At 44.1% G+C, this 24,071-nt stretch overlaps 1 pseudogene; it reads left to right on the forward strand.

Moving 5' to 3' along the window:
* Positions 1–24,071, forward strand: part of LOC123724107 (nucleolar pre-ribosomal-associated protein 1-like) — a 69,227-nt pseudogene that overhangs the window by 40,801 nt on the left and 4,355 nt on the right.

Consider the following 24,071-nt stretch of genomic DNA (forward strand, 5'->3'; position numbering starts at 1 on the left):
ACCAGATTTTCCCAACTCAGGAGCTCATGCTTTCTGAGGATGTAACGGTGATGATGGCTATTGGGCTTTCTATCGAGCACTTTGAGAGCCTGTTTGTAGACAGACTGAATAGGTTTTAATGTTGTATAGCAAGCTTGGGTCCAACTAGTCAAGCAGTATGTTAAGTGGGGGAGTATCATCGATTTGAAATACAGTTTTGCTACCTCTGTGGTCAAACAATTTCGTATAAATCGGAAATTAGCTAGGTTGAATTTGGTTATTTGAATTACCTTTTTCACATGCTTTTTAAAGAGAGGTTGGAATCAAGTATGATTCCAAGGTACTTAAAATCAGATACCACCTGGAGCTTCTCCCCCTGACACATAGACATCTGGCTCAGTAGCATCTGTTGCCCTCTTTGTGAAGAACATGCAAACAGTTTTTTTCTACATTGAGATGCAAACACGAGTCACTGAGCCACTTTGTAACCTGGACCATTACAGTAGTGAGTTCTTGTGCAGCTTGTTGTTTGCTCTTTGCACAAAAATCACTGTATCATCTGCATACATTTGAACTTCAGACCCCGTGCAGATGGAAGGCAGATCATTAATGTACAGGCTGAACAGGAGGGGGCCCCAGTATTGACCCTTGGGGCACACCCACATCATAGCTAAGAGTGGGCGACAGCTCATTGCTCACTCTGACACACTGAGTTCTGCCTTCAAGGTATGATTTCATCCATCTCAAGGCATCGGGGGAAAAGTTGAACTTGGACAATTTTGTGATGAGAATCTCATGGTTAACAGTATCGAAAGCCTTCCTTAGGTCCAGAAACACAGCCCCAACAACGCCCCTTTGTCCATCTTGGACTTCACATTTTCCAGAAGAAAGCAGTTGGCCGTTTCTGTGGAGTGTTTCGCTCTGAAGCCAAACTGCATGGAGTGTAATGTGAAGGGGCTGTTGTTGAGGTGGGAAATCAGTTGTTCTGCTACACACTTTTCAACAACCTTCGACACCACAGGTAGTATACTAATGGGCCTGTAGTTACTCACATCAGCAGGGTCGCCCCGATTTAAAGATGTCCGTTATTATGGCTGACTTCCATACCCTTGGAAACACCCCCAGACCAATAGATGTGTTGGTGACCTTAGTAATGGGGCCAATGGTGACTCTTTGTAGTTTTTAAGAAAGGTAGAGTCCAGCCCAAACACATCTTTGGATTTAGAGTTCTTTAGTGAGCTAATCACCTTTTTCACCTTTGACCCTTATGATGAAGACAGGTTGAGCGTCATTCACTAGCACTGAGCCCAATAAACCAGTGGAGGGGTTCTGTGTCAGTACCTTGACAGAGTCAATAAAGTAGGAATTGAAGGCTATTGCTATTTCAACTGCATCCTGTGTTAGATTGTTATTCACCATGATTTCTAGTCTTTTGAGTACAGGAGGGGACAAAACACGCACCATTCCTCGGATCTGTGTGGCAGATGTTGTTGCCTCTACCACCTGGGCGGCCCGTCGGAAGTCCAGGATCCAGTTGCATAGAGAGGTGTTTAGGCCCACGGTCCTTAGCTTAGTGATGAGCTTTGTGGGCACTATGGTGTCGAACAGCTGAGCTGTAGTCAATGAATAGCATTCTCACATAGGTGTTCCTTTTGTCCAGGTGGGGAAAGGGCAGTGTGCAGTGCGATTGAGATTGTCATTTGTGGATCTGTTGGGCGGTATGTGAATTGAAGTGGGTCTACGATTTCTGGGATAATGGTGTTGTCAGCCATGACCAGCCTTTCAAAGCACTTCATGGCTACCGGCGTGAGTGCTACAGGGCGGTAGTCATTTAGGCAGGTTACCTTCGCTTCCTTGGGCACAGGGACTATGGTGGTCTGCTTGAAACATGTAGGTATTACAGACTGGGTCAGGGACAGGTTGAAAATGTCAGTGAAGACACTTACCAGTTGATCCGCTCATGCTCTGAGTCCACGTCCTGGTAATCCATCTGGCCCAGGGGCCTTGTGAATGTTGACCTGTTTAAAGGTCTTGCTCACATCTGCTACGAAGAGCGTGATCACACAGTCGTCCGGAACAGCTGGTTCTCTCTTACATGTTTCAGTGTTGCTAGCCTCGAAGCGAGCATAAAGGTATTTAGCCCGTTTAGTAGGCTCGCATCACTGGCCAGCTCGCGGCTAGGTTTCCCTTTTGTAGTCTAATAGTTTGCAAGCCTTGCCACATCCGATGAGTGTCAGAGCCGGTGTAGTAGGATTTAATCTTAGTCCTGTATTGACGCTTTGCCTGTTTTGATGGTTCATCTGAAGGATATAGCGGGATTTCTTATAAGTGTCCGGATTAGTGTCCGCTCCTTGAAAGCGGCAGCTCTAGCCTTTAACTTGGTACCGGTGTTGCCTGTATTCCATGGCTTCTGGTTTGTGATATGTACGTACGGTCACTGTGTCGTCTGACCACTTCCGTGAAGCGAGTCACTGGTACTTCCTGCTTTAGTTTTTGCTTGCAAGCAGGAATCAGGAGGGTAAGAATTATGGTCAGATTTTCCAAATGGAGGGGAGCTTGAATGCGTCTCTGTGTGTAGAGTAAAGGTGGTCTAGGATTTATTTTTCCCTCTGGTTGCACATGTGACTTGCTGGTGAGTGAGGTAAAACTGATTTAAGTTTCCCTGCATTAAAGTCCCCCGGCCACTAGGAGCGCCACTTCTGGATGAGCATTTTTCTTGTTTGCTTATGGCCTTATACAGTTGGTTGAGAGGTCTTAGTGCCAGCATCGGTTTGTGGTGGTGAAATAGACGCCTACGAAAATATAGATGAAAACTCTCTTGGTAAATAGTGTGTGGTCTACAGCTATCATGAGGTATCTACCTCAGGCGAAAGCAATTCGAGACTTCCTTAATATTAGATTATTGAGTACCAGCTGTTATTGACAAATAGGCACACACCCCACCTCTCGTCTTACCAGAGGTAGCTGTTCTGTCCTGCCAACGCGTAGTCTCAAACGGAGATCATCCAGTTTATTCTCCAGTAATTGCACGTGCCAATGAGAATGGATGGTAGAGGCGGGTTACCCACTGCCGACAAATTTTCAGCAAGACAACCCGATCTCCGCCCCCTGTATTTCAGTTTTTTTCTTCACGGGATTTGGGCCTGGTCTCGGGAGGCAATATATCGCCTGCGTCGGACTCGTAATTTTTATTATTTTTAAAAAATCTTCTTCCAGTTCGAGGTGAGAAGCTCTTTGGTCATAAGAGACGGTAGCAGCAACATTAGTGTGTAAAATAAGTAACGAACAATGACTGGGAAACAACACCATATTGCACGTTTTCGTTGGCCGTAAACGTCAGTCATCCCCCCCTGGTGCCATTTATTAGAAAGTTGGCCAAATTTCGTTAAATACACACATCTACTAGGGGTTACAGGGGACCAGTGTATCAACAAAGTGTATTTTTCTCTCTCTGTCCTTCCCTTCAGATGGCAGCTGGTGGACCCCATCAGTGCTGTGCTGTCTGCTCTGTCCCGAGGAGCTAGAGGTGTGTGGAGGACGTAGTCCTCTCTGCTGCCCTCCGGTGGCTGAGCTCTTCCTACGGGTCCCAACAGAGAACAGAACACGGCACCACTCCCCACAGGAGGACAACATACTGGATAGACTAACAGTACTACTGGTGGGTCCACAGTCTTATCGTTGCTAAATATACTGTTTAGTCCGATCCCAAATGACTCCCTATTTCTTATATAATGCACTATTGTTGACCAGAGGCCATGATCATTTTTTTGTTGATATGTCAACTTAAATGACGTTGTTTCTGTTGTACATTTTAGTCTTTAGGAGACGCTCTTACAGCAGGGAGGTTGCTCGTTTCTTTTCTTTGCCCCCCCCATTGTGGAATTGAACCCCCAACCCTGGCGTTACAAGTGCCTGCTCTACCAACTGATAAGGACTACATGTTGGTAACTCAGAAGCAAACTTTTTTTCCCCCCTCAGACTTTTCAGAAGACATCACAGCAGCTGAATGAGGAACAGCTTTGTAAGGCTGGAACTGGTGTAAGTGTTCTTATCCTTTGTTCAGACAAAAACTATTCTGTTGAATATAAATTGTCTGTCATGGAGGGGAGGGGGGTTCTGTCTGTCTGTCGGGGGGGGGGGGGTCTGTCTGTTGTCGGAGGGGGGTCGTCTCTGTCTGTCTGTCGGGGGGTGCTCTGTCTGTGGGGGGTGGTCTGTCTGTCGGGTCTGTTCTGTCTGTCGGGTCTTCTCTGTCTGTCGGGGTGTCTGTGGGGTCTGTCTCTGTCTGTCGGGGAGGGGTGTCTGTCGGTGGTGATTTATCTAACCTTTTTATTTCTCCAGGTTAGTCTGAGATATATGTATATAACTGCTTCAAAAATAAGAACACTTAAACAACACATTCTAGATCTGAACGAAAGAAATAATCTATTAAATACTACAAAATCATAAAAATAATCAATCGAAATCCAATTTATCAACCCATGGGAGGTCTGGATTTGGAGTCACCTAAAATCGTGGCGGAAACCGCACTGCAGGCTGATCCAACTTTGATGTAAACAAGTCAAAACAGGAGGCTCAGTAGTGTGTGTGGCCTCCACGTGCCTGTATGACCTCCTGACAACGCCTGGGCGTGCTCCTGATGATGGCGGATGGTCTCCTGAGGGATTCTCCTCCCAGACCTGGACTAAAGCATCTGCCAACTCCTGGACAGTCTGTGGTGCAACGTGGCGTTGGTAGATGGAGCTGAGAGCATGATGTCCCAGATGTGCTCAATTGGATTCAGGTCTGGGGAACAAAGGCGGGCCAGTCCATAGCATCATGTGCCTTCCTCTTGCAGGAACTGCTGGCACCTCCAGCCACATGAGGTCTAGCATTTGTCTTGCATTAGGAAACCCAGGGCCAACCGCACCAGCATATGAACTCGAAGGGGGGTCTGAGGATCTCATCTCGGTACCTAATGGCAGTCAGGCTACCTCTGGAGCCACATGAGGGCTGTGCGGTTCCCCAAAAAATGCCACCCCACACCATGACTCCCCACCCAACAGCCAAACCGGTCATGCTGGAGATGTTGCAGGCAGCAGAACGTTCTCCACGAGTAGACTCTGTCACGTCTGTCACGTGCTCAGTGTGAACCTGCTTTGATCTGTGAAGAGCACACGGCGCCAGTGCGTGTGCCAATCTTGGTGTTCTCCCGGCAAATGCCAAGCGTCCTGCTCCGGTGTTGGGCTGTAGAACCCCCCACCTGTGGACGTCGGGCCCTCACCACCCCTCATGGGGCTGTTTCTGACCGTTTGAGCAGACACATGCACATTTGTGGCCTGCTGCTGCGGTCATTTCGCAGGAGCTCCGGCAGTGCTCCTCCTTGCACAAAAGGCGGAGGTGGCGTTCCTGCTGCTGGGTTGTTGCCCTCCTCGGCCTCCTCCACGTCTCCTGATGTGCTGGCCTGTCTTTCCTGGTAGCGCCTCCATGCTCTGGACACCTACGCTGACAGACACAGCAAACCTTCTTGCCACAGCTCGCATTGATGTACCATCCTGGATGAGCTGCACTACCTGCAAACCACTTGTGTGGGTTGGAGACTCCGTCTCCTGCTACCACTACAGTGGTAAGCTACCGCCAGCATTCCGTCGACCAAAACATCAGCCAGGAAGCATAGGAACTGGAGAAGTGGTCTTGTGGTCCCCACCTTCGCAGAACCACTCCCTTTATTGGGGTGTCTTGCTAACATTCTATCATTTCCACCTGTTGTTTATTCCCATTTGCACAACAGCATGTGAAATGTATTGTCGAATCAGTGTTGCTTCCTAAGTGGACAGTTTGATTTCACAGAAGTGTGATTGACTTCGGATGCATTGTGTTGTTTAAGTGTTCCCTTTATTTTTTGAGCTGTGTGTGTGTGTGTATGTGTGTAATGTATATATTAGTACATATTCAACAGTAGATGTATTGTCCTCTCTACATATTCAACAGTAGATGTATTGTCCTCTCTACATATTCAGCAGTAGATGTATTGTCCTCTCTACATATTCAACAGTAGATGTATTGTCCTCTCTCGATATTCAGCAGTGATGTGTGTCTCTCTACATATTCAGACAGTAGATGTTTGTCTCTCTCTACATATTCAACAGTAGATGTATTGTCCTCTCTACATATTCAACAGTAGATGTATTGTCCTCTCTACATATTCCAGTAGATGTATTTGTTCTCTACATATTCAACAGTAGATGTATTGTCCTCTCTACATATTCAGCAGTAGATGTATTGTCCTCTCTACATATTCAGCAGTAGATGTATTGTCCTCTCTACATATTCGCAACAGTAGATGTATTGTCCTCTCTACATATTCAACAGTAGATGTATTGTCCTCTCTACATATTCAGCAGTAGATGTATTGTCCTCTCTACATATTCAGCAGTAGATGTCTGTCCTCTCTCTACATATTCAACAGTAGATGTATTGTCCTCTCTACATATTCAACAGTAGATGTATTGTCCTCTCTACATATTCAACAGTAGATGTATTGTCCTCTCTACATATTCAACAGTAGATGTATTGTCCTCTCTACATATTCACAGTAGATGTCTGTTGTTTGTGGAGAATCTTTTCCTTCCAGGTATAAGCTACAGAGACCCTAACTTCCTGACCACTAAACAGGATGTTGGATCTGATGTATGGAGGCAGTGAAGAACCTAAAGAGCTGCTGCCTCTACCTACCATCCACATGATGGCCTCCAGCCACTCCCTGTTCCCACCCATCATGCTGGGAGAAGAAGGACCTTGGTGGGAACAAACAGGTTAAAGGTACAGGATTGGGGGCCATTTTGTTGTTCTCATTGTTTTTCCCTAATAGCCCATCCAGATCAGAAGTTTGCTGCTCACAGAAGTGGTGTTTATCCCCCAGCACCAGTTATCTAAGTGGTGTATTCCCCAGCACCAGTTATCTAAGTGGTGTTTTTCCTCCAGCACCAGTTATCTAAGTGGTGTATACCCCCCAGCAATTGGAAGTTATCTATGGTGTTTTTCCTCCAGCACCAGTTATCTAAGTGGTGTTTATCCTCCAGCACCAGTTAATCTAAGTGGTGACATATCTAAGTGGTGTATTCCCCCAGCACCAGTTATCTAAGTGGTGTTTATCCCCAGCACCAGTTATCTATGGTGCTTTTCCCAGCACCAGTATCTAAGTGGTGTTTTCTCCCAGCACCAGTTATCATTTTTCAGCACCACATATCTAAGCGGTGATTCTACACAGTATCTAAGTGTGTATTTCCAGCACCAGTTATCTAAGTAGTGTTTTTCCTCCAGCACCAGTTAACTAAGTGGTGTTTTTTTCCCAGCACCAGTATCTAAGTGGTGTTTATCCCCAGCACCAGTTATCTAAGTGTAGTTTTCCAGCACCGTTATCTAAGTGGTGTATTTCCCCAGCACCAGTTATCCATGGTGTTTATCCCCAGCACCAGTTATCTAAGTGGTGTTTTTCCCCCAGCACCAGTTATCTATGGTTTTTTCCCCCAGCACCAGTTATCTAAGTGGTGTTTTCTCCAGCACCAGTTATCTAAGTGGTGTTTTTCCCCCAGCACCAGTTATCTAGTGGTGTTTTCCTCCAGCACCAGTTATCTAAGTGGTGTTTTTCCTCCAGCACCAGTTATCTAAGTGGTGTTTATCCCCCCCAGCACCAGTTTCTAAGTGGTGTATTCCCCCAACACCAGTTATCTAAGTGTGTTTATTCCCTAGCACCAGTTATCTAAGTGGTGTTTTCCCTAGCACCAGTTATCTAAGTGGTGTTTTTCCTCAGCACCAGTTATCTAAGTGGTGTTTTCCTCAGCACCAGTTATCAAGTGGTGTTTTCCCCCAGCACCAGTTATCTAAGTGGAAGTGATTCCCCCAGCACCAGTTATCTAATTGGTGTCTTTCCCCCAGCACCAGTTATATAAGTGGTGTTTATCCCCCAGCACCAGTTATCTAAGTGGTGTATTCTCCCCAGCACCAGTTATCTAAGTGGTGTTTTCCCCAGCACCAGTTATCTAAGTGGTGTATTCTCTCCAGCACCAGGTTATCTAAGTGGTGTTTATCCCAGCACCAGTTATCTAAGTGGTGTTTATCCCCCAGCACCATTATCTAAGTGGTGTTTTTCCCCAGCACCAGTTATCTAAGTGGTGTTTCTCCCCCCAGCACCAGTTATCTGGTGTTTTCCCAGCACCTGTTATCTATGGTGTTTATCCCCCAGCACCAGTTTATCAAGTGGTGTTTATCCCCCAGCACCAGTTATCTAAGTGGTGTATTTTCCCCAGCACCAGTTATCTAAGTGGTGTTTTCTCCCCAGCACCAGTTATCTAGTGGTGTTTTCCCCCAGCACCAGTTATCTAAGTGGTGTTTTTCCCCTAGCACCAGTTATCTAAGTGGTGTTTCCCCCCAGCACCAGTTATCTAATTGGTGTTTATCCCCCAACACCAGTTATCTAAGTGGTGGGGTTTCCTCCCCAGCACCAGTTATCTAAGTGGTGTTTTCCCCCAGCACCAGTTATCTAAGTGGTGTTTCCCCCACACCAGTTATCTAAGTGGTGTTTCTCCCCAGCACCAGTTATCTAAGTGGTGTTTATCCCCAGCACCAGTTCTCGGTGGGATGTGCATTCCCCCCTCGTTTTCTCCGTTCACTTCCAGATCCATACCGATACAACTATAATGGACATTATTTGGACCGCACTAAACACTGAACACTGTGTAACGCACTGAACACTGTGTAAGCACTGAACCACTTTAATCGCACTGAACCTGTGTAGACTGAACACTGTGTAACGCACTGAACGTTTAACGACTAAACACTGTGTAAGGCACTGAACACGTGTAACGCACTGAACACTGTGTAACACTGAACACTGTGTAACAGCACTAAACACTTTGTAACACTAAACACTGTGTAACAGCACTAAACACTGTGTAAAGCACTAAACACTGTGTTAGCACTTTAACACTGTGCACTGAACACTGTGTAACTGCACTAAACACTGTGGCAAGGCGCTACTGAACACCAGACGATAACTACAGTTCTCTGTCTGCTCTCTCTTCCAGAGGCCCTGGTCTCTCTCCTGCTCAGCCCTAGTGAAGAGAAGTCCCTGCTGTCTGTAACAGCAGCCACTTGAAGTTCTACTGGGAGGCTACGGAGCTACTCTCTAGCTACGACAGGTAGCAGAGCTGTTCCTTCTGTGTGCTTTAAATGGCTTCTGTTCTCCGTTGGCGGACCAAGTCTTTTCTGTGCAGATCAGAACTGTTACTGCTGCTGCAGGAGTATGAACAAAACGGCATCAATTCAGGTAGACTTTCAGTACGTTTATTCATTTATTATCTTTCATCTCAGTAAGTTGTGTGTGTGTGTGTGTGTGTTATGCCGTCGTGCTTTTTTACACTGATATCTGTGTGTGTGTGTGTGTGTGTGACCTGCAGGTGCATGGGGCCCAGCAGCGGTGGAGCACCATAAGAGCCCGGAGAAACCTGGGCGAAGTTTCCTTGTGGCAGCAACCCAGCTCTGAGGACCTCTTGGCTCTGCTCAGCCCTGACACCATGAATCAACACCATTACTCACTTCCCCTGCAACGCAGGATCATCCTACAGGTAACAGACAGACAAAACACACACACACACACACACTATGAGACTTATTTATTATGTTTAGATACTGGTATTTCCTGAACATGTGACCTGGAGAAGAAAAGGACTCTGGACCTTTTTTTATAACTAGACTAACTAGTAGCTACTAACTAACTAGTCCCCAGATTGTTTCCTGTTTTATATATTCCTGGGAAAACTCTTGGCCCTGTTCATGTGGTGTACCAATAAGATGGCTATGTGATATGACACGACGCTCATCTTTCTTCAGCAGGAGGGTAAGAGCTAAATTTCAAAGATGAGGAAGAAGGGATCTTGGGAGTGTGTCCCCTTGTTTCCTCCTGCCTCTCTTCAGCGCCATGCTTCAGCCAGGTGACTACTGCCAATTAACGAACACCTGAACATCAAGCGTTTAAACATCCCAGCATTTAAAATAACACTTTTTACAGAAAAATTTGACACAAGTCAAAAAGATGGTGAGACATGAAAACAAGAATTGACACATAGGTTTAAAAAAAGACCATTTATCAAAAATAATACTAAAGAACGTCGTGTAGGCCAGACTAAAAAACATGTTCCTCGCTTATTTAGCGCGAATATTGTTGTTTTAGAAACCACTTTTAATTTTATTTATTATGAATCAATAAACCTGATCATGGGACATCTAAATACACACACTGATGGGGTGAACCAATGCTGTTGCTACTGCGCAGCCTAAACCAAACCGTTTCTGTCCTTCCTTCCCCGTGACAGAGTCTGTGATAGACTGTCCCGAAGTTTGTGTCGAGTCACGGCCTTGGTGTGACGATGGTGTCCCTGGAGCAGTTTGACCACCCAAGCTGAGGGCAGCGGCTACCAGGTCCTGGCTGGCCACCACCATCATCTGGAGGCTGCTTTCAAGCCACAGAGAGAAGAGACAGGCACACACACACACACACACATACATATTGAACCACACACACACAGCCACATACATACATACATACACACATACACACACACACACACACACATACATACACACACACACACACACACATACATACACACACACACACACACACACACATACACACATACACACACACATACACACACATACATAATAATACATACACATACACACACACACACACACACACCACACACACACACACACACACACACACACACACACACACATACACACACACACACACACACGCCACACACACACACACACACACACACACACACACACACACACACATATACATACACACACACACACACACATACACACACACATACATACACACATACATACATACATACATACACACACATACATACACACACACATGCCAGGCACACACACACACACACACACAGCCACCACACACACATACATACAGGCACCACACACACACACACACTCACACACACACACACACACACACACACACACACACACACACACATACACACACACACACACACACATAACGTAACAACATACATACACACACACACACACACAGCACACACACACACACACACAACATACAACATAACACACACACACACACACACACACACACACATACATAACCAGCATCAACCACACACGCATGTACACGCCAAAAACACATGCATGCACGCACGAACACGCACACACACACGTGGTCTGTATCATTATTTGCAGTTCATCTCAGGTGAGGATGGTGAGATATACGAGTGGACAAAACATTAAGAACACCTTCCTAATATTGAGTTGTCCCCTCCACCTCAGAACAGCCTCAATTCATCAGGACATGGACTCACACGGTGTTGAAAGCGTTCCACAGGGACAACCTGTTGACTCCAATGCTTCCCCACAGTTGTGTCAAGTTGACTGGATGTTTTTGGGTGGTGGACCATTCTGATGTGTAACACACTGGAAACTGTTGAGCATGGAAAAACCCAGCAGCGTTGTAGGTTCTTGATTTGTCACAAAGGTGCGCTGGCACCACCGTTCAAAGGCACTTAAATATTTTGTCTTGCCCCGCTTCACCCTCTGAATGGCACACACACAATCCATGTCTCAAGGCTTAAAAATAATTCTCTTAACCTGTCATCACTCCTTCATCTACACTGATTTGAAGTGGATTTAACAGGTGAGATCCAATAAAGGATCTATAGCTTTCACCTGAATCAGCTCTAGTCTGGAAAGAGCAGGTGTTCATAATGTTTTGTATCACCGTGTATATAGGGGAATAGACTGTACCCATTTCAGACACTAGACATGTGCCACACGTTGAGTAGTAATGTTCCTGCTGTATTAACCAGGTTCTCTCTCTCTCTTTCTCTCTCTGTGTCTCCAGCTGCTGTACCTGCTGGACATGGTAAAGAATGGGATCAGACAGCTAGAAACTGGATGCCCTTCTTACTGACCCCACATGACATCACTAAGGTGGCCCTGCAGATGCTGAAACCAGAGGACCACATGTACTGGAGAACAGGTTCCTGCTGTCCCATCAGTGCCTCGGACCAGACGGTTCCGGAGTTCTTCAAACTGTTCTACAGGGACAGCAGGCACTATTACAGTAGTAGTGTTTATTGTTCTGGTGTATAGTGTTGAGTCCACATAGTATAGTGGTAGTATTACAGTAGTATGGGTATAGTATTACAGTAGTTATGTTAGTATTATGTGGGTAGTGCAGTGTTAGTATTACAGTAGTATAGTGTTAGTATTACGAGTAGTACAGTGTTAGTATTACAGTAGTACAGTGTTAGTATTACAGTAGTACAGTGTTAGTATTACAGTAGTATAGTGTTAGTATTACAGGTGTGTAACAGTAGTAGTGTTAGATTGACGGTAGTACGAGTGTTAGTATTACAGTAGTATAGTGTTAGTATTACAGTAGTATAGGTTAGCGCATTGGTGCACAGTAGTATAGTGTTACAGTAGTATAGTGTTAGTATTTACAGTAGTAAGTGTTTACAGTAGTATAGTGTTACAGCATGTTAAAAGTAGTATAGCATGTTACAGAGTACATAGTGTTAGTGGCAGGTGTGTTATTACCAGTAGTATAGTGTTAGTATTACCAGTGGTATAGCAAGTTACAGTAGTATCAGTACCATGCGGTGGTATAGTGTTAGCATGTTACAGTAGTATAGTGATTAAGTGGTAGTGTTGGGCGTCATTGGTGCAGTGGTATCGGTATAGTACGCTGCTGTAGTATAGCATGTTTGATGACAGTAGTATTGGTGCGTCTCAGCATGTTAAGTAGTATAAAACGGTGTTACTTGTAGTACGTGGCATGTTGACGGCAGTATAGTGTTACAGCAAGCCATAAATGGTAATACGGTAGTATGGTGTTACAGAAGTATGGGTTAGTGCAATTACAGTGTGGTATAGTGTTAGTGGTATAAGCTACAGTAGAATACTTGGGTACGTAGCAAGTTATAGCGGGTATAGTGTGTAGTGCATACAGTAGTATAGTGTTACCCAGTAGTATAGTTGTTACAGTATTGGGACAGTATAGTGTTACAGTATTACAGTGGTATAGTGTTTACACAGGGATAGATGTACAGTGGTATAGCGCGTGGTAAGTAGCGATACAGGTTTAGCGTTACAGTAGTACCGATGTTAGTGTTACAGAAGTATAGTGTCACAGTAGTATAGCCGTTACAGTATAAGCGTTACAGTAGTATAGCAAACGGTAGTATGGTGTTACTTAAGTAGTATGGTGTCAAAGTATTACAGTGGCATATAGTGTTCGTGCCAGTATAGTGGTAAAATATTACAGTGGTATAGCGTGTTGCGCAGGTGGTAAAGACGGTGTTATTAGCGTTGGTATAGCCGTTACAGTAGTAGCGTTATGGAGTGGTTGTTGCCAAGATATGCAATGTCCGTGTAGTTTTTGAAGTATAAATGCGTTACAGTAGTGATAAGCGTTACAGTAGTATAGCCGTTACAGTAGTATAGCGTTACGGTAGTATAAGTGTTACGGTAGTATGATTTTGTGTTGCGGTGTATGGTGTTAAAAGTATTATGCACAGTGGTATGAGAAGTTGTTGCTAAGAAAGTGGTAAGAGTATTACGTGGTATAGTGTTACAGCAGTATAGCATGTTAGTGTTCAGTAATATAGTGTTACAGTAGATACAACGTTACAGTAGTATAGCATGTTAGTGTTACAGTGGTATAGCGTTACGGTATAGCGACACAGTAGTATAGGTTAGTGGTATAAGCGTTACAGTGGTATAGCGTTACAGTGGTATGTAAGCTGTTACAGTAGTTTAGTGTTACAGTAGTATAGTGTTTACAGTAGCCTAGAGTGTTAGTGGTATAGTGTCACCAGTAGTGGTTACAGTAGTATAAAGTGTCTACGTAGTAGTATAGTGTTAGTGGTGTGTATGCGTTACAGTAGTATAGTGTTAGTGGTGTATGTTACAGAGTAGTATAGTGTTACAGTGGGTATAGTGTTTGCAGTGGTGGTATAGTGTTAGTGGTGTGTATAGCCGTTACAGATAGTTGGTGTTACAGTGGTGTAGCCGTCACAGTAGTATAGTGTTGCGGTGGGTAAAGATATTAGTGGTATAGTGTTAGTGGTATAGTGTTAGTGGTATAGCGCGTGGTATAGCCGTATTAAGTGGTATATGTGGTTACAGTGGTATAGCCGTTACAGTGGTATAGCTGTTAGTGGTGTAGCATTACGTAGTATAGTGTTTACAGTGGTATAGTGTTACAGTAGTTAGTGTTAGTGGTGTAGCCGTTACAGTAGTATAGTGTTACAGTGGTATAGTGTTTACGAGTAGTATAGTGTTAGTGGTGTAGCGTTACAGTAGTATGTTCGTGCAGTATAGTGTTTGCAGTGGTATAGTGTTACAGTGGTATATGGCATGTTGCGTGGTATAGTGTTAGTGGTGTAGTTACAGTGGTATAGCATGTTACAGTGGTATAGTGTTACAGTGGTATAGTGTTGCAGTGGTATAGTGTTAGTGGTGTAGCGCGTTACAGTAGTATAGTGTTACAGTGGTATAGCCGTTACAGTGGTATAGTGTTGCAGTGGTGTAGCCGTTACAGTAGTATAAGTGTTTGAGTGGTGTAGCGTTACAGTGGTGTAGCGTTACAGTGGTGTGGTGTTGCAGTAGATAGTGTTAGTGGTGTAGGTATTTAGGTAGAGTATGGTGTTGCGATAGTATAGTGTTACAGTGGTTAGTCGTTACAGTGGTATAGTGTTGCGAACGGCATAGTGTTAGTGGTGTAGCGTTACAGTGGTATAGCGTTACAGGGTGAATAGTGTTGCAGTAGTATAGTGTTAGTGGTGTAGTGTATATAGATAGTTTTGAAAGTGGCATAGTGTTACAGTGGTATAGTGTTAGTGGTGTAGCGTGCAGTGGTATAGTGTTAGTGATGTAGCGCATTGGTTAGTGTTCAGTGGTGTATGCACAGCAAAAAGAGTAATGTTAGTGGTGTAGCGTTACAGTGGTATAGTGTTACAGTGGTAGCAAGCGTTATAGTGGTATAAAAGAGATTAGTTGCAGTGGTATAGTGTTAGTGGTAAGTGTTACAGTGTGTAGAGTGTTTACAGGTGGTATAGTGTCTGTTGTTAGTGGTGTTGTGTACAGTAGTATAGTGTTACAGTGGTGTAGGTTAGGGTGTAGTTTAAGTGGTTTAGTTAGTCTTAACTCAAGGTTTTACTTTAGTTTAGTTGTTCTTTAGTCCTATGTAATCCCCTGACTGTATTCCACTCGAGTTTGTTCTTTGTAGTCCCATATAATCCCTGACTGTATTCCACTAGGTTGTTCTTTGAGTCCTATATACCTGACTGTATTCCACTAGGTTGTTCTTTAGTCCTTATAATCCCTGACTGTATTCCCACTAGGTTGTTCCTTTTTTTTTTTTTTTTTTTTTAGTCCTATATAATCCCTGACTGTATTCCACTAGGTTGTTCTTTAGTCCTATATAATCCCTGACTGTATTCCACTAGGTTGTTCTTTAAATCCTATATAATCCCCTGGATTTCTGTATTCACTAGGTTGTTCTTAGTCCATATAATCCCTGAACTGTATTCCACTAGGTTGCATAATCCTGTAATCCCTGACTGTATTCCACTAGGTTTGTTTCTTTGAAATCCTAGTAATCATTCTGATGTATTCCACTAGGTTGTTGTTAATCCTATGTAATCCCTGACTTCTGTATTCCACTAGGTTATACTTTAATCCTATGTAATCCCTGACTGTATTCCACTAGGTTATACTTCTTAATCCTATGTAATCCCTGACTGTATTCCACTAGGTTATACTTTTAATCCTATGTAATCCCTGACTGTGACTACTAGGTTTATACTCTGATGAATGAAATAGTTGGTTGAGGAACTATTCTGTCATATTGATTGGTGTTTTGTCTCCAGTTATTAAAGGTGGATGCTGTGTGTTTAGGCCCAGTGGATGTTATCCGTATGGAGGTGACTTCGTCCGTGACATCGTTGTTGTTGTCTCCTCTCAGCACAAGGTGGAGAGGGAGTGGTTCTGTCTGTCCTAAGGAGGGACTGACAGACAGACAGTGTTATGATCTGTTAGACCAACAGGGGATCTTCCAGACGCTGCTAGGATCTCTGCTGCAGCCCACTCGTGATCAACACGCGAATCTACAAACACAACAACATCCTCCCCCCCCCTGCCAGGGTTTCCATTTTGGAAAATGTGGCACCAGACAGTTTTAATTTCGACATTTTGAGAAATGTATCTGGACCAAATGCATTGGGTGAGAGGTATTCATGTAATTCCCCCCCACATTTTATTTGTTTACAGCCTGAATTTAAAATGGATTCGCATATAGATTTGTTGTTACTGAGCTATACACTACCACATAATATCAAGAGTGAAATTGTTATTTTTATTTATTTTTTAATAGAAAATCTGGTGTCTTGAGTCAATAAGATCAACCCTTTGTTATGGAAAGCCTAAAGCTCAGGAGTATAGATTTGCTTAACAAGTCATAATTTTCATGGACTTGTTGCACACTGTGTGTGTATAATAGTTATAACATATTTTTTTAATGAAACCTCATCTCTGTACCCCACACTAAATTATCTGTAAGGTCCCTCAGTTATTTTGCAGTGAATTTCAAACATAGTTCAACCAAAGACCAGGGAGGTAGATGGTAAAAAATTTAAGAAAAGCATCGGATATCGAGCAGGGTGGGAAGTCTATAAAAACTTTAGGGCAGGTGGGACGGTGCAATCCCCCACCTGGCCAGCATCCAGTGACATTTGGAGAGGCGAAATTCAAAAAAAATCTTAAATTCAAATATTACAATTCTTGAAAATATGTGTTATACTTAAAATAAAGCTTAACTTCTACTTGTTAATCCAGCCGCTGTGTCCAGATTTCAAAAAGGCTTTCACAAAGCGCACACGCGATTGACTGAGGACAGCTTACTTTTGGAGCACGCTTTTATCCAGATGATAAAATACCCCCCCTACCAGAGGTTAATTACACTTTTGGATGGTGTCTCAATACACCCAGTCAATACAAAGATACAGGCGTCCTTCCTAACTCAGTTGCCGGAGAGGAAGGAAACTGCTCTCAGGGATTTCACCATGAGGCCAATGGTGACTTTTAAACCAGTTACGGAGTTTTGATGGCTGTGATAGGAGAAGACTGAGGATGGATCAACAACTTTGTAGTTACTCCACAATACTAAATCTGAATGATATTGGTGAAAAGAAGGAAGCCGTACAGAGGCACTAAAAGTAATACTGCAAAAAAATGTATGGCAAAGCAATTAGATTTCGGTCCTGAATACAAATGCATGTTTAAAGTCAAATCCAATCCAATACATTACTGAGTACCATTTCGCCATGGTGGCGGCTGCATCATGTTATGCGGGTATGCTTGTAATCGTAGGATTGGGGAGTTTTCGGACCAAAAAAAAAAATGAATGGCTAGTTGAGCGCGTGTAAAATCCTAGAGGAAAACTTTGGGTTTAGTCGTTCCAACAGACACTGGGAGATGAATTCACATTTCAGCAGCACAACCAACCTAAAAACACAAGGCATAATCAACACTGGAGTTGCTTTAAACAAGAAGTCAGTGAGATAGGCCGAGTTACAGTTTTGACTTAAATCTATGAAAATCTATGGCAAGACCAATTTGAATAGAGCTTGAAGAATTTTTTAAAAGAATGCGCCCCAATGTTCCCACAATCCAGGTGTGTGGAAAGCTCTTAGAGAATTACCCAGAAAGACTCACAGCTGGGCGAAGGTGCTCAGAACGTTTAGCCTAAATGTTAATCAACTATTTCGTAACATTATTAGCGCAGAAATGCGCTACAAATCAGTCGGCCACAGAGACAATGAAAGAAAGTTAAAAACCAGTAGAACTTGGAGAGAAATAGAACTGGTTTCAATGGCATGGAAAGGTCTTTATAAAATAATATGTCGAGATGTATGGTGGGTCCCAATAATTACAAAATGGTGGTCCTATGGGCTTGGCATGACGGGTTGTGAGTTTGATTCCCCACGGGGCCAGTATTTAAAAATGTAATAAAATGTATGCACTCTACTGTAAGTTACTCTGGATAAGAGTGATCTGTGATAAGTAAAAATGTAAAATGCTCCAGGTTATTTTGAAGCAAGATAAAACATGTCTCATAATATGAGAAACGTTCAGGTTTCGAACAATACTAAGTAGCTATATGTTTTGAAACTACTCAGCTCCCATAGCAAGTAGGACGTGCCATTGAAGCCTGCCTTTGTTAACTATGCATTTGAATGATGAATGGGAAGAGCACTTCAATACCAGTTGAGAAATAAAATATCAGATCTTTTTTAATCATGGCCCCTAAAAATAGTGTTAACATATTATCGTTTCGTGTGCAATTAAACTTTATAAAGTACTGTCAAGATATTTCCTATATATATATATATATACACACACGGGCCAATTGAATTCCTCTAAATTATGCAGAATTAACCCATAGACCGATGACCAGTCAAATGGATTTCCATCAATGAATAAAAAGCATATTTTACAACAGTTTTCTTTTTCATCCCAGGCAATTGCTGGTGCTATTTTATTTAGCACGCTATTCAACACATTTTTTCCAAAAGCTGGTTACTATTACCAGCTAACGGAAACACACACACACACACACACACACACACACACACACACACACAAAACACACACATCGCGCAGGTAAACAAAGAATACTAGCACTACCTCACAATTTCAAGCTTGCTGTCTTTCTCTTAAGAATAAACCATTTCCAACTAAGTAAATTTATTTTTTGGGGGGGGTCATTTTCAGTTTGCATCTTAGTTCATATTGTACCTTGGTTGGGAATGCCAAAAATTAGCAGAAACAATAACAAGATTACTCCCTGTCCCTGTTTGGTTCAAACCCCGTTTGGGTAAAAGCTGAGAGGGATAGGGCTTGAGAAAGTAACCACTCTCAAATTCAGACCAGAACTGGATGCAAGGATCTATGACCATTCATGAAAAAATGATAGTTTTAATCATGTTATGAGGCTATGTTTACATTTACTTTGTTTACAAACAATGGAGTAAAACAAGCTGATATATTCTGGGTTCTGGGATTGGTAGGACAGTTGAACTAAACTCATGAGGTACATTTCAAAGTTATGCTTCCTGAATCAGGGTAAGATTACGTGGTATTGACATTATACATCAACACTTTTATGTTTGGACACGATTACCACCTCTTTTTTAAATAAACAGTATTTCAATAAAGTATAATGTTATCGTATGTTAATCTTTAGGCTGACTATCTGTCTACTGTGTTTTGATGTTCTCTACTAGACTCGATAGTGAGAGTCCCTGCACCAGGCTGGTCACGTGACCAAAGCAGCCCTACAATCTGACCAAGGGGCCACGGGCTCCCTCACCTGGGTTCTGACAGCTGCTGGAGAGAGGTGAGATATACTGTCTGGATGTCATCTTTACTATTTCAATCATCTAGCCAGACATTCTGGTTCTGATGTGTTTATTTATTTATTTATTTTAAAAACAACAATAACAAAAACGTTGCCTTCACCAGGAAGCCCTGTTGATCCGTGACCAGAGAGGTGAGGAGGGTAGTGTGCTGGGGAGGGGTCAGTGTGTGTGGAGGGGGAGGTTAGTGTGTCTAGAGGGGAGGTCAGTGTGCTCCAGGGGAGGGGGAGGGGTCAGTGTGTTCACCAGGAGGGGGAGGGGTCAGTGTGTCTGTAGGAGGGCAGTGTGCTGTGGGAGGGAGGGGTCAGTGTGCTGTGGAGGGGGAGGTAGTGTGCTGTGGAGGGGGGAGGGGGTCAGAGGGGGAGGGGGCGGGTGGAGGGGGGGAGGGGTAGGCGTGGAGGGGGAGGGGTCAGTGTGCTGTGGGGTGGAGGGGGGAGGTACTCGTGTCTAGGGGAGGGGGAGGGGGGTAGTGTGCTCCAGGAGGGGGAGGGGTAGGGGAGGGGTCACCTGTGCTCCAAAGGGGGAGGGGTAGCTCCAGAGGTGGAGGAGGGGTCAATGTGCTCCAGAGGTGGAGGGGGGAGGGGTAGTGTGCTCCAGGAGGGCTGGTGTGCTCCAGGGGAGGGGGAGGGGCTGCGGTGCTCCAGAGGGGAGGGGGAGGGGTCAGTGTGCTCCAGGGAGGGGGAGGGGTACCCCAGAGGGAGGTAGTGTGTTGGAGGGGAGTAAGTGTGCTCCAGGGGAGGGGGAGTAGTGCTCCAGGGGAGGGGAGGGGCCGCATGCTCCAGGAGGGGGAGGCCTGCAGTAATCCAGGGAGGGAGGGTTAGGTATGCTCCAGGGGAGGGGGAGGGGTCAGTGTGGTCTAGGAGGGGTATGTGCCAAGAGGAGGGTATGTGCTCCAGGGGAGAGGGTCAGTGTGCGAGGAGGAGGGGTCAGTGTACCCAGGGGAGGGGAGGGGTAGTGGCTCAGGGAGGGGGGCCATGTGTGCTCCAGGAGGGGTAGTGTGCTCCAGGGGAGGGAGGGGTCAGTGTGTCTAGAGTGGGGAGGGGCCAGTGTGCCCTCCAAGAGGGGTAAGGGAGGGGGGAGGGGTCAGTGTGCTCCAAGGAGGGGTAGTGTGCTCCAGAGGAAACAGTCCAGGGGATATAGAGAAGAATCAAACAGAGTTAAAATAACCCCTCTCTCCCTCCAGACATGTAGACCAGGGTCTGCAAGGGTGGAGCTGTTCCATGTGCTGTGGTTCACCAACCTGGGCCAGAAGGAGGACAAACCCCAGGGACCCGACTCAAAGGTTTTCCTCTACCCCTCATCAGCCAGTTCCTGTGTGTAGCCACCACCATCATCAGACATCTGAGGTAGAGGACTCCTTAACTACACTATGACAGCTGTTTAGTGAAGCAAAACGTTGTCAAAAGACACCGCTGTGAGTAGAGTGGAATGTTACTGATTCTGCCAAAATGGGGTAGATTTTACAAGGCCGTATGAGGTATTTCACCAGCCACGCTTAGGGTACACAGCATTTGGGAACAGTTTAAAAAAAAAAAATAATGTTTTATCCCCAACCTAAAAGCCCAAATGTAGAAGTTTGTTGACTTTGACCTGAAAGGCTACCCAAGTGTGACTTTTTGTCCTGTTGTTTCTGGCTAGTTAATCGTTTTTGTTTACATATTACCGGGTGTTTTTCACGTATGTTTGCAGCAACTGTCTACTGGTAGCGCAGGTAGGAGATGATCTTTACATTTAATGGCCCGCAAAGGGAGCAGAACATTTTACCACGGTAATGGCCGCTCCAAAGGGAGCAGAACAATTTTATTACAGTAATGGCATGACCTTAAAGGAGCAGAACATTTTTACCACGGTAATGGCCCACTCCTTAAAGGGGCAGCAGAACATTTTTACATTTAATGGCCGCTTAAAGGGGCAGCAGAACATTTTTTACTACAGTAATGGCCTGACCCTTAAAGGGGCAGCAGAAAATTTTTTACCACCTAATGACTAAACTATTTTGGGGTAAATTGTGTTTGTTTGAGAATAAAACAGTTAAAAACCTCTTCATCAACTTTTTAGGTTTTTCTAAATAAAACACTCAAATAATTTACTTTTGTGCTCTTACATATATAATGATGTTTCCTTGTAATACAATTATGCGTAGAGCCCTGAACTAATAATAATAATAATATATAATAAATAAATAAGCCATATGACTCAGCATTTTGTGGCAGGGCAGGATCCTGAATGTTCAGTTGAAGAACTGTTTATCTGTTTTACTATTGTATCTAAATTATTTATTTGAACATACATTGGTTAAAAGACTGGGTCACAAAAATGGAAATCGAATTGAGAATATACCACATTACTTCTTAATAGTAATACATTTATTGTTTTAGAAACATTAATAACATGCTATCTGTTATTTGTGAATTTTTTGTTGTGGCTAATGGCAGAAAAATATTTTGGCCTGGAAAAACATCTGAGCGGTTAGATTAAATTTTTTAATTTACCTGCCACGTGGCTTTGTGGACCAACAAGTTATTTCCACCCTGGTTGTGGATAATGGTAACAAAGTCAATACCTCTATGGATGGTATAAATAGGTCCAGGAGTTGTACCACTTGACCTGTCCAAGAAGAATTCTCCTGATCTCAAGTCACATGTCGAAAAACTCTGGTTATAACTTGATGTTCAGCGCCTTCAGAAATTATTCAAATCCCTTGACTTTTACCACATTTTGTTTTGTTACAGCCTGAATTTAAAACTGATTAAATTGAGAATTTGGTACTGGCCTACACACAATACCCCATAATGTCAAAGTGGAATTATGTTTTTAAAACATTTTTTACTAATTAATTAAATGTAAAAGCTGAAATGTCTTGAGTCATTAACCTCAAGCGTAACACTAAAATTCAGGAGTAGAAATTAGCTTAACAAGTACAATAAGTTTCATGGACTCACTCTGTGTAATAATAGTGTTTGAACACACTTCCTGTTTTGAGTTTTTACTGGTGGTTGGTGAACTGATGTTATGGTCAGAACGGCTGTTTTGAGGCGCAGCGAGCTTTTGCATATGCTTCTATGTGAAGGTGATTTGTGAGTTTTGTGCTTCTAGATGCACAGGTGACGTGCTGGTAGAAATGAGGCAGAACCATTTAGGTCTGGGCATTACTAACACTGTGGCCACTAGGAGCCCCGCCTCTGGATGAGCATTTTCTTGTTTGCGGTCCTATACAGCTCATTGAGTGTGGTCTTAATGCCACAGCAACTGTTTATGGGTGGTAAATAGACCGCTACAAAAATATAGATGAAAACTCTAATGATAAAAGTGGACTTCAGTTAAGATAAGCAAAACAAAACACATGCTGCAGAGCCTGCATAATATGGCAGCTATCCATTCCAACAGCTCTCCAGACTGTTGAAGGCAGGTCGCTGGAGCCTCTAGTGCTGAGTCTGCGACCGTAGCATCGTGGGACAGCTCTGTTACCCCTCTTCCTCTCATTAACCCCCCCTCTCCTCTCCAGGCTGGTGAAGGCAGGCTCTGGGCTGAGCCTCGAGTGCTGGGAGCTCCGACTGCAGCACGGGGGACAGCTCTGTTACCTCTCTTCCTCTCATTAACCCCTCTCCAGGCTGGTGAAGGCAGGTCGGGTTGAGCCTCTAGTGCTGAGCTCCGAATGCAGCATCGTGGGACAGCGCTTCCTCTCATTAACCTCTCTTCTCTTCTCCAGGCTGGTGAAGGCGAATAAGCTGAGCCTCTAGTGCTGAGCCGACTGCAGCATCGTGGGAAGCCTTGTTACCCTCTCATAACCCCTCTAATAACCCTCTTCTTCTTCTCCAGGACAGAACTGGTAGCTGAGCTCAGGCGAGCCGACTGCAGCATCGTGGGACAGCCTGCTACCCCCTCTCATAACCCTCTTCTCAGTAACCCTCTTCTCTTCTCCAGGCTGGTGAAGGCAGGTAGTTGAGCTGTATCTCCAGACCTGAGCTCCATTCTGCAACATCGTGGAACAGTTTCAGGGTCACGGGAGGCTGGCTGGCTGGGACCTTACGACCCCAGGCTCTTTCCTCCCAAGCAGCACCGTTCTCCTCCAACCTGAGCACGCTGACCTGCCAATGTGCCTCCTCAGCCAGCTGCAGACTGTATGAGAAACACAAAGTCAAGGAGCTGCTGGGTGAGGGATTACTGATATGTCAAAATCTCTGCTGCCTCACGATGTGGCTTTCTTTCTCTGAATTTCCTGCTTTGACAATATGTTTGTGGAGCTGTGGTTTATAAAAACACCTCAGGACAGTAACTCATCGTTTTCCTGAAATCAGACGATATGTATGATCATCTACTTGCTTTGTCGCATCTCAGACCTGACCTTGCTGGGTTTGTAATGTCATGAAAATCCTGAAAAGTAATTGTATTTTCCAGGCCTGGGAAAAGTTTTAAAATGATAAAATCCCGACAGTTTTGGAAAAGTCATTGAAAATTAATTTGGCAATTTCTGTTAATGTAATTAATTAGACAGTTTTTAAATTATGTATTTTATCAATCAGATAAAAATGAACGCATTGAAGCCAGGGTAGAATGACCGTATGGCATGGG

The sequence above is a fragment of the Salmo salar genome, chromosome ssa09, assembly GCF_905237065.1.
Source record: "Salmo salar chromosome ssa09, Ssal_v3.1, whole genome shotgun sequence".
Taxonomy (NCBI): Eukaryota; Metazoa; Chordata; class Actinopteri; order Salmoniformes; family Salmonidae; genus Salmo; species Salmo salar.